Below are 21,741 nucleotides of genomic sequence, written 5' to 3'. Positions count from 1 at the left end.
TTCTGTGGTGAGATTCGAGTTTCTTGTTACAAAATAGTCTTACTGTTAGCAGAACACGAGCGTGACATAGGCTACTTTTTTGTGTCTAACACCTGACGACCAAATCCGCGGGCGACAACTAGTTCGAATAAAAAAACACTTACTGTCTACAGTGTGTACTTGTCCTTATTTCTGTGTTATTAATTATTATCGCTTATAAAAACTTCTTAACTATTATTAGAAAATAATATATTATTTTTGTTGATGGTAAGTTGGCATCCGGATGGTAAGTCACCGTCCCCATAAATTGAAAACAAAAGTATTAACCATCTCTTACCGAAATTGGGAACTAAGATATTACGCCCCTTGAGTAGTTACACTGGTTCACTCACTGTTCAAACCGGAACACAATAATACTCAGTATTGCAGTTTGCCGGTAGAATATGTAATGAGTTGATATTTAGGTGGAAGGTATTGAGCGGGCATGAAAGCCCCACAAAAAATAAGTGTATTAATAATAAACTCTACTTGCTTAAAAATAATACTATGATCGCAGTGAGATTTTCGCAAACGCTATAGTATATTTTTTCACTGAATTTTCGAACAATCAATTATAGATTTTATGTAGCGACTTTAAGAGCTATTTTTCTTTAAATTAAGAAAACCTTGACAAGGATTCATAATCTGTCGGATTAAAAAAAATAAATGCACCCATTGTCTCTTGAACGACCGATCAGCTGTCCCTTACGCACGTGCCGAGTTAGAAAGAGACGGTGGTCGACAAAAAAAATCACTGGCGTCCCGTGTTTATCGCAGTCGTTTGTTTGAAATTGGGCCCTTTGTAATTTTTATTTTACCAATACGCTATGAATGTTCCTGCACTTTTAGGGCTTCATGAATCTTAACTAATAATAAACGGGACAGTGAATTTGTTTGTTACGAATTTTCTTCTTAACCGAATCTTTTCTTCTTCATCATGAAGTTTTGCATAAAAGTTATTAGAGAGACAGAAAAGGACATTGGGTACCTAACCTCCCCCCCTTCCCTGATAAACTGAAGGAATTAGTTATTAATAAAATTTTAACATTTAAGTGTTTAATGTAGTTGAAACTTCATGTTACAATATTAAAATAAATGTAAATTTAACACCAGTTCGTAATGTAGATTGTATATATAACCGGCAAGTATATTGACTCTTTTTAATCAATTTAATAGACATTTTAATTAAATGCAATTAAAACATACCCTGAATGAAAATCTCGGTTGATTTTATTGATTTACTACGCCTTATTTATCGACGTTCTGTTTAAATCTATAAATTGGACAAGTTCACAATATCTGATAAATATTATTTCAGAAACGGATAACACTCCGGGAAGGATGTATTGACTTCGCGAAGTCTAAGTGTGAAAGTTAAGTACAAATATTATTTGTTATCTCAAACTAACTTAGTCGTTTCGCTTAATTAGTATGAACATAAACTAATGATGAGCCGAGATGGCCCAGTGGTTAGAACGCGTGCATCTTAACCGATAATTTCGGGTTCAAGCCCAGGCAGGCACCACTGAATTTTCATGTGATTAATTTTTGTTTATGATTCATCTCGTCGTCGGCGGTGAAGGAAAACATCGTGAGGAAACCTGTATGTGTCTAATTTCAACGAAATTCTGCCACATGTGTATTCCACCAACCCGCATTGGATCAGCGTGGTGGAATATATTCCATACCTTCTCGTCAAAGGGAGAAGAGGCCTTAGCCAAGCAGTGGGAAATTTACAGGCTGTTTATGTTATGTTATGTATATTATACTAATGAAACGAACACTTCAGATCGTCCACCTAAGATCCATGCTACGTCGGAAATCATAAAATATTATTTTAATTGAATTCATGAAGCCAAATGGACCACATGTCTATATTAATAATATCGTGTATGTCTACGATAGAGCTGATCGAAACGTATCCACAATTACCGTTAAAAAATAATGATTTTTTAGTCGACAACATATACTCGTATATCCGGAAAATTCGTATAATCAAGATATTTCGATATTAAAAATTCAATGACAATGATGATGGGTTTTCATCTAGTTTTAAGTTTACTGTAAGAAATATGCATATCAAAATTAAAAACTTGCTTAACGGAATACGAACTTACGACCATCTCATTACGACGAACTGTCATGCCTCGATCAACAACACAAATCTTAAAATTCGAAACGACAATTTTTCACTCAGTAATATTTTACTAAACAATTTATGATGGTCATAAAACTTCCATTAAAAATAAATCTATATATTTATACATTAGAAATGTTTTTTTGTCCGTCAATCACGTGAAAACTACTGAACATATACACCGGGCTGAATAATCGATGCGGAATCCGTAGATGGTTTGGATGAGGCCTTACCCCCTTTTCATTTTCAAGCAAAGCCGGGTACCAGCAAGTATGTAACAAAAAATGTGAAAGTTCAGAGCATAAAGTAACACTGCAATTTGAAAAGTGCATTATGAAACAACTTCGCGGTAATTTGTCATGATGGAACAATAAAATGGTCGTTGAGAGCCTTCATTTTACTTTTTTTTTTACATTAGCAGCTTGTAAATTTCCCACTGCTGGGCTAAAGCCTCCTCTCCCTTTGAGGAGAAGGTTTGGAGCATATTCATTGGAGCAGAGCCTTCAATATTTTAATATTATCCACCAACCGGCGTTAGAACACTACTTGGTTGTAGGGCTTTGTGCGAGCCCGTCTGGGTAGGTACTACATACTCATCATACATCCACCTAATTATATCATAAAAATGTGTGGCTAAACAGTGTGGCTAATTAAGATTCCAGATTTTTCTCTCATGGAAGGAGCTTAGCAATAGACCATTGCGTATTGGTAACTTTTTGTGATTGATAGATTGAACGGTTGCTGGATCTCGTGCAGAACTAAATTGTATGTAATTTTAAATAAAAACTGTATTTAATAAAAAAAAAACTTTAAAAGAGTACTGCGTTTCTTGGCGTTTCTTTTTGGTAATATCCACATTCCGAACCAGTAGTAGTGCTTGACGATTCAAAAGTATTTTCAAACAAGTGTATTTGAATAAACATATTTTGATTTGATTTGATCGACATGGGCGAAATTAGATCAGTACTTTAAGTCAAATTACAAATTCGATTGAAAACATGATACCACATGGCAACTTTCAGAAATGCACTCAGCGCTTCGGGTAGCCAGGTTATGGAAAATTACTAAGAACGGGGTAGGCTGCGGAATGTTGATGTAACACATCAATAACGTACAAACTACAGATACATTACATCTTTGCTTTAATGACAATTTAAATATTTGCATAAATAGATTAGATTTTTTTTCTGAAAATGAAAGCAAACTGAAATCTCGCCACCTTTGCCAACAGGGAGTTACAAACTAAGCTCGTGTTGGCAACACACCAACCAAACAAAACTAATTCAGTAGGATTTATTTTGTCAACATGAATCTGTATACACAAAACGCTCTGATCAACGCATACCTTACGTTTTATTCTTAAGTTAGGCGAACTGGTATGTGGGTTACCTAAAGGTAACTGGTAACCACCATACCTTGGCGTTATTAGATATATTACCCATTCCTTACATCACCAATGCGCCACCATCTAGAGGCTAGCTCAACCTTCAAACCGGATCGCTGTTTGGCGGTAGACGGTAGACATATATGATGTAGGTGATGGACCGGACAAAACCTTTCCTTTCAAGGTCATAGTAGTTTATATTAATCAGAGTAGTTTTAAAATTAGTCATAAGGCAGTATCCCTCGGTGTCTATTATTACGCAAGATCACTCATCCCTGTAATTGGAGAGCAATGCATGTAATTTCTTTATGACATAAGATCAATTTATGGTACTTAATAAAACGGACCACAGATAAAACAGATTTAATATAACGCCCGTGGAACGCCAATAAATAAGACTATTAAAGAATACAGTTAATCTACTTACATTGGTTTTATAAATGTGTGTGCGTCTATGAAAGTGTGCGTGCTTGTACTTTTAAGACTTATTAAAATAACTTGTCAATGATCAATCTCGATAAATAATAGAAATATAAGAAATACAAAGTAAATCACACGCGCTACAATTTTGGCGCAATGGTAATACAACTTGGCATGCCACCCGTGCTTGGCAAAATGCCAAGTTCAGTGATTGGTTTTACAATTAATTATTCCTTACGATTTAAGACAAGCCAAGAGTTACACGTTATATTCATTACGCTCATTTGATTATCTTTTGTTATTTTATAACGTTTAAAGTCACCGAGCTTAAAATCGCTAAGAATCCTAACTCACCTCCTGAACCTAACAGCTTGGCGTACCTATTAACTGGACCCCTGCCAAGTTGATCGTTTGTTAAATGTTTTACTATACCTCGTAAGCTACTTTTTTTTTTGTTTTTAATTCTAGTCGATTGTTGAATTTTCTTGCGAAATATTTATTTTGATTTCATCTTACTCTCTTTGATTGAAAATATATTTTTTGATGAGAAAATACTCTTTTAAAAAATAATTTTACATTATTACATTTATTGTAACCATTCAAAAAAAATATATCAAAATATACTTTTAAAAATTGAATCGTCATTTTACAAAGCTGTATTAAGTGAAGCTACCACCAGCTCGGAATGTAGATTCTACCGAGAATAACCAGTAAGAAACTCAGTAGCTACTATTGTCTACCATTAGTAAACCGAACACTAAAAATTAGTTAATTTTTTTAATTAATTACAAAAATGTCAATTGTACAAGATTTATTGACATTTTTTTGTTATATAATAATGATATGTCGTTATTAATTAATATAAATAATACACAAAAATCATTTTATTTAAACTTTATCTATTCCGTATAAGGTCAGTTTAAGTAAAAGACACGCGCAAATATTTTTGTAGCATATTTTAAGTCTACGCGTTCGTATTGATGTAAAATTGAATGTATCATGATATTAATCAAAACCTGTGTTTTATATTTTAGACAAAACTTAACGGTAATTCAAGAAAACTGATAAGCAATACCTAAACATAAAAAACTATAACTATAAAAAACCGGCCAAGAGGACTCACGCATGAATGGTTCCCTACCATTATCTATAAAAACGGCAAAAAAAAAAAACATATATTTATGGTAAACCCCATACAACAGACCGTAAATATTTATTTTATTCTTGTTATATATCAAGGTTCATGAGATACATACAGCCTGGTGACAGACGAACAGTCGGACGGACGTAAGTATAAATATATAAGACAGAGTAATAATCCGTTTCATCCTTTGGGTACAGAACATTATGTTGTGCACTAGAGTTTATTACATTTAACTACTTATATCCACTTTAATTTTACCTCCAAAATTCCGATAACAGTTTCGTCGTAGTACAAAACGCATTTTTTTCGCAAATCCATAGTGAATATCATAGATTAACCAAGCTCTCGACAAATTATATCGCGTCAATTTTCTGTCAAATGATGTTTATTTGACTTTATCCTCATGTTTGGAATAGAGTATAGAAATGATTTGTGTTTGTAAAAATTATTTGTGATAATTATAAAAATATATAAAGATATATTTTTATAATTATCACAAATAAGAACTGTGTAAAGACACAGCAACAACTTTTGTTTTAATAAACGATATATTACATGTACGCTATACTAGCTTCTCGTTCTGTCTTCGAACGGGTAGTACAGGGGTTTATATAAAACATTTATACGAAATACGACTCTATTGGTTCAAGAAACGCACGATAATTTAGTTGAAGGATTTCTTTCGACATCGTTTTTCAGACAGTTAACGCAAAATCATAATGAATTATACGCCTAAACATTTCTGATGACGTCATCAATCACTTCAGTGGAAACCATATGAAAATCCGTTCAGTAGATTTTGAGTTTAGGGTTTTTGAGATTCATATACATAAGCGCTGAGTTAGTTTTATATGTTTTATATATGTCTATTTTGTTTTAAGATCCTATATCATACATATATAATTAACTTTAAAACCGTCGAACTAATATCAATGATTGCTATTTAAGCACATAAAATACTATTTATTTATTTTTAAATGTTAAATGTGTGTTAATTCACGTACAGCGATGCGGGCGCTTAATAGGTACTAATCTGTATATAAATATAATTGGGTAAGTACCGTAGTGAAACATTAAAATATCTTCGTGGGGGACAATTGTGTGGAAACTAAAAGAGATATTATACGAGTACAAAATGTTACGAATGCTGATGAATTAATTTATCAAATGCGATACCGACCTTGGGTACTAAGATGTTATATTATAGAAATTATAACTACATATAATCAAAATCAAAATATACTTTATTCAAGTAGGCTTTTACAAGCACTATGGAATCGTCATTTAACAAACTATTTAAAGTAAAGCTACCACCGGTTCGTAATGTAGATTCTATCGAGAAGAACCGGCAATAAACTCAGTAGTTACTCTTTTTCAACATCTAAAAATACAGTCATGTTAGTTAAATACAATTATCTAAGTATGTCATGTCTCCTGCCTGGAAGTCAACAAGCATTAACACCATGCTTTTTTATCATCAATATAATCTTGTATCGAATAATATGCCTTCTTTACCAATGTAATTTTTACAATTGACTTGTATCTATGAAACGGCAAAGTTAAAAATATCTGCCGAATTTTATTATAGAAGCGGATACCTTGCCCCAAGAATGATTTATTGACTTTGCGGAGTTGGAAACTTGGCGTTATAAGCTTATCCTTACTTCTTGTGCACATACAATGATTATTGCTGATTTTATAAAAGTGATCAATGCTACTGTGAATATACATAATATTTTTGTAAATATATATTATATATATTTACAACAATATTATAGATTCCTACTTTGTATTACTACCAAGTAGGTAGTAATACTGGATCACCCTTCGATACTAAGTATTGCTGCTTGGCGGTGTAATTATTTTTATTATGTAGTTTGGCGGTCGGGCTAATGAACCTGAAGATATGCACCGCCCAGAAATTGGTGCTGTAAGAAATTTTAACCATACCTTAAATCGTCAATACACCACTAAATATGGGAACTATGATGGTGCCCTCGTGCTGCTCCAATGCCAGTCCTGGTATATGACAATTGTTTCCTCACGATTATTTCCTTAAACGCACTTCAAGTTACTAATTATAAACAAATTAATGCTCAATGCTTCCCTGGGTTTTAATACGTAATATTCAATTAAGATGTCTTACCATTGGACAATAACGGCTAACACCATTGAAACGTACAATTTAAAATAAGACACTAATACTGGTTTAATTCATAGGGTGTTTAGATAGTTGACGTAAAACCGCATTCATTTTAAAGCAACATATTTTACTTGATCTGACTTGTGTTTGGTGGACGTTGAATATAATGAATATATCTATGTAGACAAGTATCTAGCCTAGAAGGCTTATTTTCGTGTTTATATTTTATTCTAGAATAATCTTTCCCCGAACTATAGATAGATTACCTATACGATATGTTTTGATATTTCGATTTAAGTTAATATAATCTATCTATCTATTTTTATTTCCATTATCACGATTTTTATATTAAGGCATTGTTAAAGTTAATAAATAGTTAAAAAATTAATAATTTAATTGATAGAGGCTGATCTGTTTTTTATTTACAGCATACACTATATAAATATGAAGGCTATTTCAAAGGTTAATAATTTAAAAAAAGTACAGCCTGTTTTTATTAGATCTTAACTGAAGACTAATAATTCAGTGATCTAGATTGTGTTTCAGAAAAATGTAATCGCGCGCGTAAAATTCAGTTGCAAAATATGACCGTTGGCAACAGTTTAAAAACTTTGTAATTAAAATTAAAGTGGTTTTAAGTTGAATTCCATAGTGTTGCATTTTTATATCCGTACTAATATTATAAATGCGAAAGTAACTCTGTCTGGTACCTCTACACGCTTATATCGCTGAATATTTGTATGGAAGTTTGAATCCCGGAGACGGATATAGGCTACTCTTTTTAATTCACTCGAGTATATAAAATGAGGGGGGGGGGGGCGCGGTGTGTGCTATAGTATTATAAATTTCGCACGGGTAGAGCAGTAGGTTCAGTAAATAGAAGATATATTAATTAAGAACTGTTAGTCGTGTACAATATAGCTGAGCTAATTGCATGAAATATGTAAATCTAAGGTATGTTTATCTTTATTCTTTCTTTGAATGGATAAGGCTGTCAATTGTAATGAGAATCGATTGAACGGCATGAGAGTTGAAACGTTGCAAAGGCATTTTATCGGCAAACTATGGTAAAAAATACATATTTCATGGTGATCGGTAAACGGTATGCAAACATCATGAAACATTGGAACCAAAGTCATATCCTTGCTAGAACCATTGGTTTTTTTTTGTTTCTATATAATGTAACCCTATAAATTATTTTACTCAACATATTTATAAATAATCATTAATAGTTGCATAGCTTCTAGCTATTGAATCATAAAATTATATAAATTTATTAAATACTTTTTGGTTTGAAGTCTTTATAAAAAAATTTAATACTAATATCATTGTTATGTATTTGATGATTTTGTCTTCCAGACAGGATATATTATATACATATATATTGTATTTAACTAACATAACATTGTATCTTAAATGTTGAAAAAGAATAACAACTGAGTTTCTTGCCGGTTCTTTTCGGTAGAATCTACAATCCGAACCGGTGGTAGCTTCACTTAATATACTTTGAAAAAAAAACGGTTCAGTGTTTGTGAAAGCCTAATTAAATAACGTATATTTTGATTTTTGTTTTTATTTCAGTTTTCTTAAAGATGTCTTCAATAAGCAATTTTCATAAAAGGAGTACATGGACGGACAATCGTTTTACTTGCTATATGTATAGTGAATATACTAAGTGCCTCACAAATGGCAGTGACACAATACGAACTAGATTCAGTGTTCAACTTGTGACCTACATCTTAGCTGTTTCACTTCTTGAAAGCGTTAGACATAATTTATGTCCGTTTGAAAACATTCGAGTAATTCCATTTACGAATTATATTGTTTTTTAATTTTTATATTGACACGATAGTTTTTTTTAATCTAATAACATTGTCAAAGAGCGTTAAATTTGAAAACAGAATATATAAAAAAAAAATACTTTTAATAAATTTTGTTTTTTTTTTGTGTAAACGCACTTTTTCATCGTTTTTTTTTGTTAAATAAACATACAATAAACTATAAGTAAAAAATATATTATTTTTTCAAATAATTTTCCTCATCAATTGGTTATTTAATGTCAATTAAATTTAAACATATCGACAAGAAAAAGTATTTAATTTTACAGTCATTTCTATATATAGAAAAGAGAAATGCTAATCATGAGAAAATCAACATATATTATCGTCCACGTGTTTAAGTGTGGTATAAGCTATTCAATTAATACGATGTCTCGTTGGTCCAGTGCTAGCTTAAAGGGCCGTAATGTCCGGCGTTCTGGGTTCAATTCCAAAGTCGGTCCAATAAAAGAAAAAAATACGTACTTTTGTCGAGAATTACTCAGTACAAGTCCGGGGTCTGGGAATTAAGTGTTTACAATCCCATGCCTCAGTAAACACGTAAAGCCGTTTGTCCTAAGCCTGAACTCTTTTTCACCGTGTCGGATTTCCCGTACCATCGAATGAGATTGATCAAATTGGGTGCATTTATACTTGCGCACATACTCGTGCAGTTAATAATCTGACGCGCAGGTGGATATTTTCCTAGCTGTCATAGAGAGAAATGATCGGGACATATAACACTTGCTACGTTCAGACATTAACTTATTTTAATATTCCGTAGCCGAGATGGCGCAGTGGTTAGAACACGTGCATCTTAATCGATGATTTCGGGTACAAACTTAGGCAAGCACCACTGAATTTTCATGTGCTTAATTCGTGTTTATAATTCATCTCGTGCTCGTCGGTGAAGGAAAACATCGTGAGGAAACCTGTATGTGTATTCCACCAATCCGCATTGGAGCAGCGTGGTGGAATATGCTCGATACCTTCTCCTCGAAGGGAGAGGTGGCTTTAGCCCAGCATTGAGATATTTACAGGCTGTTAATGTAAAACTCCGTACAAATGGCAATTAACTATGATAAATATCGACGTTCGTTACAAATTGTAATCCTTACGTAGAATTTCACTGTTATTACGCTCTGACGTAGATGGTTTTGCCTCGACGAGGTTAATTGTTTTGTATTTCGTTTCCTGTGACGAGTTTTATAAATTGTTAATCGTAAGCTTAGAGGGAATTCGCAAATCGATTTCGACGATTCGTTTTGTATCTTGTCTTACACTGATTTGAAATAATTTATTTGTGTAGTTTCAAATTTTTAGTGATTTTTTTTTTATTCTAACGCAAAATGTTTTCATACTTGCGATGTGTATGGACTTAAAAGAGACTACAGTTTTTGTTTTTCAGTGCTGTGTGTCTAACTGTATAAGGTCTGACTAACGGTGTAAAAGTCTGCTAAAATACGAGATACTATCACATTTCGACAACAAATATGTATTCTATCCTGTAATTTCTACACCAGAAGAACTGTATTATAAAGTAACTGATTGTAAATGTCCCACGGCTGGACAAAGGCTCTACACCAGAAGAACTGTATTATAAAGTAACTGATTGTAAATGTCCCACGGCTGGACAAAGGCTACCGCTCATCTATCTAGAGGTTTGGTGACGTCCGAGAACTCATCAAATATTTGTAGCATTCGTTGATTTTTATGCAGTAAATAATAATTTAATCGTATTTATATAACTTATTGCATGGGTGTTATAATTTAACGTTCGTACTGGAACAGCCGAGTTTCTCTGTAGCGTCTAGATTGCAAAAGGTCGTAGCTTAAACTGATGAAATGAAAATTCAATACAATAAAGTACATTTTGACTTTGAGTTGCTTTACCTGTGTTCACAAGATATTATGACTCAAAGTCGAGTCGGTGATTCAGACATTAGCGAATTTAACAACATATCTTTTTATATAATCCTGCATGTCTTTGGACGGTGAAGATTGTATTATGTACAGTGAGCGGCGAACATCATACGTCGAAATGCAATATTTTATATTATACATACTAGGTAGTTTTATTTGTATGATGGTGATTGGTTGGTCTTGACAAAGTCGATGAGCGGCATCGATATATAGTTATAGATCTAATAGTTTTCGCCGAGGGACGGGGGGGGGGGGGTTGGTCGTTTGAGGTACATTTTTCAGCTAAAGAGTAATCTATGTGTGCTATGCCAGATTATAATCTATCAATGTGCAAAACTCTATTCAGATCCGTTTAGACGTTCTGGCGTGATTAAGAAACAAACACACATCCATCCAAGCTTTCGCATTTATAAAGTTTCCTTGGAAAGTAGTAGTTTCACGATACCTGGGTAAGTACCACCTACTCAACACTTATGCTACCCTAAACATCACATAGTATTACTGTTGTCCACATTGAAAGACAATTGAGCCAGTGTTATGAATACAGAATAACGTCTTAGTTACCAAGGTTGGTGGCACACCGAGGGAATGGTTAATATTTTAGACTGATTGACTGTTTGATCTTTTCATCTTTGATACTTAAAAAAGGATTACGTTTTGTAAATGTGTTATATATTTTTGTTGCTGACTGTATTTTTATCTAAGCGACATAAATCAAAGCTTGATATATTGTGTTCATATTTTGAGATCGTGATGCGTTTATGCTTAAATTTATTAGGTTGCCAGTGGTATTTAAATATTATGATGGTTGATTTAGAAGATCAACGTAAGTATTTAACATTTAAACGTATCCCTATCACGAATAATTTGAATAATATTTACAAATGTTAGTATGAAAGAAACCCATACAAATATTATTACTGTTAAAATTAAAAAGCGAACTATCGAAACTGTTCTCAAGATAAGGGTTTCTTGTAGTATAAGGACTTCTACAATAGCCAGAGCCGACTTCGTGCGGGTAAAATTCGTACAGACTCATCCTATTTCCTTTTTAAGTAACACTAATATCATAAATGCGAAAGTAACTCTGTCTGTTGCTCTTTCACGGTCAACAATTGAACCGAATTTGATGAAATTTTGTATTAAAAAAAAAACTTAATTTTGGATTAATAATGTTGATGACCCCTCTGACTGATTCCATGATGACGAAAGGTATCCAACAGTCCCAAAAGTGTGCAATTCACAAAGCTTTACAAACGAACGATTCGAATATATAATAATATATAAACAGAATAATTAAACATTTTAATTTTGCCTTAAACTAATCAAATACCAAAGAAATAATTTAAATTTAAAGCTACAAACCTAACCAAACGAAGAATGACATAAACGTCAGTTTATTAAAAACTCCATCTAAGTATTGCGTTGGAAAAATATTTAGACAACAAAGGAAATGGGATAAGGGCGGGGCTCACACACGATCCCTGGCCCCAGGCGGTGACCTACTTTGCATAACTTCAGCTACTTTTTGGACTTAAAACTTAAATCTTGAAAGATAAAAATGATTCTATATCATTCAAAAGCTATTCATACTTGAAGGTGAATATAATCCTTTAACTTGGCGGTACGATTTTGTACATTTGTCTGGGTAGGTTACCATTAACACCCACCCACCCAGTCAGACCTACCGCCAAACAGACATACTTTGTGTTGTTGTGTTCTGATTAATTGGGACTATGAAAGGGTAATTACAGCCACAAATGACATAACATCTTATTTTCTACGTAAGTGATGGTGAATATTTCTTACAGAGCCGATATCCATGTGCAGTGATGACCATTTACCAGGTGGCTTATTTGTCAGTCCACCTAGCTATAAAAAAATCTTCGTTAAGATAATACCTGTACTTACATATAAGGAATTGCAATTGAATATAAATCTATACTAATATTATAAATGCGAAATTAACTCTGTCTGTTCGTCTGTCTGTTGCTCTTTCATGGCCAAACCACTTAACTTAGCCTGTACATATTGGTGGATCGAAATTTACATATGTTTGTATTTTTAGTTTGAATAGTGAATCGGATTTTATGTAATACTATTTTTTGCCCGCGTGTTAAGGGTTCGTAAGACTTAGGTAGGACATAAGTTGTTTTAGATCTAAAGCATAACTGCTTCTATAAAGATCGAAAGACCCAGAAGAAAAAACTCGTGGAACGTAACCTTTGATCACGTGTTTAAATACGATCAAACGCTATGAAAATTTAAATGCTTTACTATTTATAACGAGCTCAGCGATGAAGCAAAACATCGTCAGAAAACATGATACATGTTTGTAGGAGAGTTCTGAGGCAAAAATATCAGAAAAGACCAGCGCAGTATAAAACTTCAAATCATTCTTTAAACAAGATTAAGATTTTTCAGAGATTGTTCTAGAACTACAAAAGTAAATCTCAATTCAACTTCATATTTCTGTACGTTAGCAATTTGTATTAATTTATAGAGAATTTTCTGCTTTTCGTTCCGTGTCAGAACACTATTTTAAAGGTTTAAACGAGAGAATAAAATAGAGTAATTATTATTTTTACTTCTAACTACACTACGTATACGATTTTGTTTCTTAATCTTTAGCGATAAAGTTCAAAATAGAACGAGCTCAAACACCTCAAAGTCAAGAAGATACCTTCTTAAGACATTTCTCCAAAGCCGAGGTATCCAACGTAAAAACTAATTTAGCAACTTTGACGAACACGTAGCAAATATTTTTCGAAATGTCATTGCTATAAGAATATTGTTAAAGGGATTAGGAGCTTAATATTTTTTTGAATAAGGGCGAAATTCCCGTGCACGGATTGCATTAGTCAAGGAAATACTACATTCCTTGGTTTACGATACGAACAAGGGTTCTTATAAAAACTTTTTGGTATCAAGTCGGTTTGAGCTAAGCTTAGATATAAAGGAATTCGTCTTCGGTCTAAAACTTCTAACAATGCCGCGGCTTTGGCTGGATTATAAGCAATATTATATTCTTTTTTTCTATTGGTCCGATTTTTTACTTCTAAATTTGAAATGCATATTACATTCATGAACGTATTTTTTTTTTAAATTATTTTAAGAAGGCAAAGGAGCATATTGCTCGTTAGTCAAAGCCCATAGACACTGACACTACAACTATAATTTAATGTCCCACAGGTAATTACACTGGCCCACCATTCAAATCGGAACTGCAATATGAACAATTTATGTTTTACAGAAAAGAATTCGATTCGACATAAATCTTTGATAAGCAATGGTATATAAGCCAATTATTCATAGCCAATAGCTCCTTTGGGTTATGACGTCATTAAACACTAATTTTAAATCAATCAAAATTGAACTTGTTTTTTTTTAAAGTATAATGCCACGAATCATAATGTTGCCATATAAATCAAATGTTTTAATATTATTAGTGATCCATGGCGACCTTTCTTACTTACAATTTGTTATCTAGGACAAGGCTGAATTTCCAGCTAAGAGTTGCATTATTGTAATTTCTGCTTGCATTTGTATATAATTTGATTAGCGATCATAATTTGTTGCGACCACGTACGATTCTAATTTTGTTTTCATTAAAAAATTAAATTTTTATTTTTGAACGAAATATTTTGTTCTGTTAAACATTACTTGTCACATACGTTATCTGTGAATCTTTTTAAGTCACGTACTGGTCATATAATTTTTATTGTAATGAATATATTGATTTCGATTTCGGTTTTTAACGAAATGATGTATTTATTCTTAGCTTATGCTGATTGGTATTTTCGTACTCTCTGTTTCCTTACAAATTTAATTAAATTATGAAAAATAATAATTCATAACTGTGAATGCAATTGAAATTACAATTTCACTGGGCAATTTACATTGGGATGTGATATTGTTAGATATTGAAACGATCAACGAAATTCCGTTCAATTGTGATGTCACTAGTTAAATCAGGAGTCGAGATTGAATGGCATCTCGTGTTTTCTCGGAAATACGTCATAAAGAAATCAGCATGTGTCAAATGAAAATGTGCCACATGCTTATGTGTATTCAGCTAATCCCCATCGGAGCAGCGTAATGGAATAAACTCTCTAATAAAAAAAAAGAGGAGTCAAGCAGTGGCACTCAGACTGTTAAAAATTATAATTTCACGGCTCTGACAAAAACTACGACAAACATATTATAAACGCTAAGAAAGTAACAAAGATTTATTTATCTTATAAAAAATAATGAGTATTTGGAGAGCAAAATATTTATTTTAATTTTAATACACTTCGATTAAAGGTTTTGTAATGAAAAATGTTTTAATATACAGTTTTCAATCGAATATTGATTTGACTTCGCGGAAGTGCGTTTGATATTCAAGTCTCGAGTAAAGGGATTCAATATTTAAATGTAAATGCAATAACAGATTAAAAATATGTTTTTATATGTTCACGTAAGCGGCAAGCTATGTGACGAAAATGACAAAATTTTGTTACATTTTTACCTGTTAAATTATTTACTTCACTATAAAATGAACAATGACAACTCTAAAAGTCGGCTACTTAAGATTTTTTACTCGGATTAGTTCATATTCAAATCGAATGCCAAAACTTTTACTCGAAGCGCCGGTAACAAGCGCTTGTATTGTTAAAAAAGGAATAAAATTATTTGCCATAACGGATGAATCAGCATTTAAGAGACAACCCGAATTATTTATGGACGGCATCAGATATCACATGTAAGGAACATGAAGTTCGACATTCCATACCGGTCGGGTAATAGCACCTCAGCCAATGTCGGAAAGTAGTAAAAAATGATGAACCCGACTCGTCTGCGGGGCAACGCGACAAATTTAAGATGATAGCAAAACTGAGGCAAACGTTTGCCCGCGTTCACACAATTTTACGTGTCCGTGTTATAACTATAGGCTCACACACAAAACTCTTAGTAAGTAGGTATAAGCGATGAGGCCGTTCACAAGGCGCGGTTGTGAATGCAATTATTTGAAGCTAGATGTTCTTACTTATCCGCCATGATAGATTGCGCGTCCATAAATAAACTTTCTTTTTAAATCTTAATATTATCTTAATAATGTTTAAAACAGAACGCAGAGCTATCTTCAAGTGATGTAACTTTTATCTAATGTAAATTGTTATAAAATGTAATCAACATTATAAGTATGAATGAGAGATAAATTATGCTGACCTTGTTTATCCAGAGAAGCCATTTACGAAACATTGTTTATTGTTTACTTAAATTTTATAAAAAAAAATCTATTAAATTATAACAAATACAAGCATACAAAACAACATTTATGATACAAAAAATTATTATACGAATAAATGGAATATTTAGAATACAAACTAGTAACAGATAAAATAAGCTATTCAATATTTTAGACCTTGTTATGCTTAGCTGGGTAAAAGAATAATTTAAACATGATATACACCGCATTAAGGAGGTCATTTACCGTATGTGACAAGACAAATCAGTAACGATATGTTATCCACAACTACACGATACTGTTTTATTTAAAATATAAAGTAAAATAATCAAGTAGTAATTTTAGAATTTTTAACCTTAATATATTATATATTGGTGACATAATGCCAAACTGCATTATACATCATTACGCACCTATATTACATGTTTGGCACCTGGCATTCTATTTATAGTAATGGGGAAAGCGATTCGTTTCGATAGTTACACCAACTAAACATACGAGATAAATGATAAATAAATTCAGTTTACCTCGAACAAGCGGAGACACTTATCACCAAGTTTATATCTACAGAATTTAGATTACGCTAAATAACTTTCGCACGCCTATTTGCTATTCAATGACGATTACAAAGAACTCGTTAAACTAACAGTTCCGATAGCACACCGTTAAAACACCCAAAGCATTCGAAACGTCAAAGTATTTGAATTAAGAACGCGATGGCCGCTAGCCGCCACTAAAATTATTGATTTAGCAGCGTTACAAAACAACAAAAGATATAAAACGGGCCGGCTGCACACCCCCGCGCGGACCGAATCGATCAGAATGATAATTGTCGCGCACAAAGACTGGTGACTACTCACCTAGACAGACGGAATGCACACACCTAAAACAACAACACACACAAATTATGTCAACAACGTTCGGTATCACGGTACACGTCACTTTTGTCACTATTTGGGCACTGTATCGATTGTTTTTATTATTATAAATAGTTAATTAGTGCGAATTAAAAGCGATTTATGTCGCGGAGACGCGAGCGATTCGACGACCGCTAGCAAGATGGCTCCGCGTATGCCGCGCGGCGACCGGCCCCCCGCGCGTCGCGTACGTGCAATGAAAGATAGGTGGCCGGTATACGAGCCCACGAGGGAACGGCGATTCGTCCGGGGATAACAGATCTCGCATAGAGCTCTATAACGCGCCTCAACACCCTTTATGGAATATAAAATCAATACTGTTTTTATTTATTACTAGCATATATCTATATTCTGCTTAAGTTAAAAAAAATAAAGTTCTATTGTATAGTTCTTGTATCTAAATATACAAAAACAAAACAAAATACTGTATATTTTTATGATAGGATTTGAATGAGTCATTGTTAACGTGCGATTCGAGTATTTAAACAATATTACTAAAGGCTTTTTGTGATTTTGGAAAACAAAAAAACGAACTATAAAATTAACATACGGCGAATGTTAATCAAACTATTGCACTATTAATACTTTAGTTTTTCATATTTTAGTTCACAAAGATGCAGGTAAAATATCTTCAGACTAATCCCGTGATGCAGTCACCTTGTGAACCACATCTTTCCCTTCACACCGAGCCCGTGCGGAGATCGCCCCCCGCCTCTACCGACCTCTTATATACTGCTCTCTTTACAACAAAAAAAAACACCAATTTCCCAAATTCCCGAGCGGACCGAGCGCTCTCTCGCTCGTGGCGAACCTAAGATGGCCGACGGCTTCCATTTTGATCGCAGATTACGGTCGTCGCGTCCCTCGATTGTTCAAAGCCTAAACGATACCGCGTCCTTACATTAGCACTCTCTTTATAAACATACCGCACATGATTTTAGGCTAATTTTTCCCGTTCTATACAACGGTGGGGTTATCGATGCTCATACATAAGTTAGGAGGCGATGCGGTTATTTGTATTGATTGAAAAGTCGACGAAAGAAAGTAACCGATAAATGGACGGTTTAAAATGTTCCCCGATGCTTTTGTCTCTTTCGTTGTTTGAGTTGTACCTGCGACACAAGTAATAAAACAAGTACGGACCTAGCCGGCCGCTCTGGCTTCGGAATGGGTAAACTACACAGGCGAAATTGCATGTGTGCGTAACGTATTCTTTCTCTATAACGCGATATCAATGTAATTGTGGCTTGATAGATTTTGTGTGTAGCGTGGATTTATTAGCAAAGAATTTAATTGTTTGTTTTTTTTTGTTTAAATGAATATTTTGAATAAAAATCTACGAAATTTGATAAAAGGTTGATTTTTTTTTTTTCGTTAAACAGTTTATACCCAGCAGTTTATACATTTTCCGCAGCATCATATATTGTTTTATAAAATAAATAACCTCTTCATATTTAAAAAACACTAAAGTGGTTACGTGAAAATAATATTACGTATATACGGTATATATGCGACTACTTAAGTACCTATTAACATAGTTGATTAAAAATATTTTTTTTGGATTCAAGATCGGTAATAATTTTCCATAAAATATTTCATAACTATATTCAATGTACAAACTTACTGCGAATTACTGTTTTGTTACATGTATAATTCGCACATCCCTTATCAAAGGATTTTGATTCTAATCGGTATAGGAATAAGACCTAAAATGTTTATAATAAGTAATCAATACATTTTAAAATGTTGTATTTATTTATTTTCTCTGTGTCGTGTACAATAAAGTATAAAGTAAACTAAAGTAATTAAATAAAATATAATATATAAAAATATATATATTATATTATATTATTTTACGTCTGAAAATAATTAGGTAAAGTACAGTGACAAGTTTGTTATTATAACACACTTTTTTTTGTTAAAACAATAACAAAAACTGTCTAGTGGAGGGGCAGGGGGGGGTCTTACGTGACGATTTCTGCCAATGTACTCTACTGTGAGCCGATTAAAGATTATCGTTCCAAAAACATTTTTTATAACAAGGTTTTTCTTAGAGAATTTCTAGGCGACGCTATTGTACCTCGAGTTCTTTCGTCTGTAATTATTATGGGAGTAGATTCAGGTTATGCTTATCATCATAATACTGCATGGTCATCAGAACTGAATCGTCACGTAAAATTTCAAATCAGTGAGGTAAGATGAAGTGCTACGGATTCAGCTTGCAAGATTTCATCTGAATAAACTGACAAATGTTGCCAGTGAAATAAAAGCTTGTAAATAATTTACTTTAATCAAGTTGACTTTAAAAGCATTTTTGTTATCTAATTTACAGAATGGACGTTAATCTCGGTGATGACTTAACTTAACGGATATTTCAGTTAGAATCTCACGTATTTAGTGTTTTATAATACTATTATTAGTGTAACTAATTCCAGGTTTTTTTACGTATACGAGTAAGTTCTTAAAAGATTTAATCGAATATTAATTTTTAAATTACACAAAATTTGTGTTATATTAATTGGTCCATCTTTTTAAATATATTTTATATTGTTAACTAGTAAACTATGAAATTATATATAATGGTAACGAAATACATACAGGTTTTATAATTATATTTACACATACAGATAAATAGTTGTCGCCCACGGTTTCACTCGTGTTGGGGATTGTTCGTCAGGGGATAAGGCTCTAAAAAAACGCCTACGTCCTTCATTGGAGTTCAACCTTGCTTAACATCACATCACATTACATCATCAGCCCATATTTATCCACTGCTGGACATAGGCCTCTCCAAATGCACGCTACTGTGGTCTTTCTTCGGCAACTCGCATCCAGCTCCTCCCAGCCGTCTTGCGCAAATCGTCACTCAACCTTGCTTCATTTCACCAAATTTCAAAGGTTCAGTAGTTCAGCTGTGAAAGCAACAGCCATACAGAGTTGCTTTCGCATTTATAATATTGGTCTGTATTATTTATTTTTTTTAAATTGATATATTGGTAGTGATTGATTTTTGAATTATATTTAGTTTGTCAAAATTGTATAAACAAATTAAATCGACATACGTTTAATCATAAATGTCGGTGGCAATGTAATATATATATTTAATGTGTATATATATTTCCACGCGGTCAAGATTTATACAGTAACTATTTTTAATTTATATTTGTATATATATTTAAGCACTTAATGTTATCTATTTTTTTATCAGTATTTGTTAAAATAAACAAATAAATTGTCGCTTCATATATACATATACACACCACCACCCATATAAATTAGCACTATAAAAAATATTAACCACTCCTTAAATTGGCAAAAATGTTATGTCCCTTGTGCCTATTTGTGCCTTGTCACACTGGTTGAGTCCCACTTCAAGCCGGAAAACAATACCAAGTGTCCCTGCTTGTCAGTAGAATAGGTGACATATTACTGGTAGATCTAGATTGGTTGCCTGCTTTTTTTCTCCTAAAGATGTCTAATTTATTGGAAAAAGTTTTGAACTAGTAATAAAAAACACGTCCTCATAGAGCATTTGCTACGGCTAAGCTTGCATCGCTCTTTGTTTTAACGTCTTACGCAAATTCAGCCCGAGTAGCTCCACCTGACAGAGTCTTACTAATCATCAAAGTTTGTGTACAAACTCACCTCGTCAAACACGTGACTACATTATAAACAATTCAAACGTGAATACAAACTCACCCAATAAATTTTATTCGTAAAAGCATAAAGAATGCTAGACTCAATTATTATTGCATTAAATGAATCTGTTTTCTTTTTTTATGATTAAAAACTTCTTTATTGTCAAAGAAATAAATTAATTGTACCCAAACCACGAAATAATTGCTGGCAGGGAACAAAATCGATCGTAGTAAAACCTCGAAACCAAGTTGTTTAAAACAATATCGTTGTGTACTTGTAATAAAGAATTTGTGTAATATCGTAATTACAAACGCAAGGTAATTAAGTCCCACGAATTTCAGCGCAATAACATTGTCCACGGACAAACGTCTACCTTCACATCTTCATACTTAACTTATATCATTTTCTGTTTTACATATTTCATAATCATGTTAACTATCTAAAAACTAAACATTTTTCCTTATAGCCGGGTGTATTGCAATTACTAAATTTTAATCGTATATTTAATACCATTGTTTCAATGTTTCGTTTCAGTTATCCGTATATCAATGCTCGTAGTTCGTGATGTTCGAGAAAGTTATAGGTACTTACGTATTAAAGCCTCCGCAGCAAAAAAAATAGCGCCATTATATAGATTAGTACAGGTTTTATTTTATTATTTATTTATGATTATTATATATTTTTTGCTGTGGTGGCGTTAATATCCATTTCATCTCTAATATACATATATGTAACAGTAAACAAAAGTACCAAATAAACGAAAACAACGCAAAATATATTATATTCATTTAAGCGTTTACAAGGACTTTCAAATCGTTATTTTACGAGATTAAATTTAAACGAAAACATCGGGAAGAAACAAGAATTTCATCCTATATATGCGGATAATAATTCTACAATATGACCAAACCGCATTGAGGCAGCTCGGTGGAACTCAGAACCTCCATAAGACAGGCTTTAGCCCAACTG

The 21,741-nt window shown here is 32.9% G+C and overlaps 1 protein-coding gene across 16 annotated transcripts in view; it reads right to left on the bottom strand.

Moving 5' to 3' along the window:
* The window catches only part of LOC113391920 (bromodomain adjacent to zinc finger domain protein 2B), a 101,257-nt gene that overhangs the window by 72,779 nt on the left and 6,737 nt on the right, over positions 1-21,741 (bottom strand). For 14 of the 16 annotated variants that reach the window (XM_026628056.2, XM_064219475.1, XM_064219479.1 and 11 more), the window contains exon 1: positions 17,077-17,316. The exons of 1 other annotated variant lie outside the window; for it this stretch is intronic. The gene's annotated coding sequence lies outside the window, so the exon portion shown is untranslated. Of the gene's footprint in view, positions 1-16,743; positions 17,036-17,076; positions 17,317-21,741 lie in introns of those variants that run through there. One more of the 16 variants, XM_064219472.1, reaches the window with a different exon arrangement.

The sequence above is a fragment of the Vanessa tameamea genome, chromosome 28 (assembly GCF_037043105.1).
Source record: "Vanessa tameamea isolate UH-Manoa-2023 chromosome 28, ilVanTame1 primary haplotype, whole genome shotgun sequence".
NCBI classification, from domain to species: Eukaryota; Metazoa; Arthropoda; class Insecta; order Lepidoptera; family Nymphalidae; genus Vanessa; species Vanessa tameamea.
This window is presented reverse-complemented; position numbering and strand designations above follow the sequence as displayed.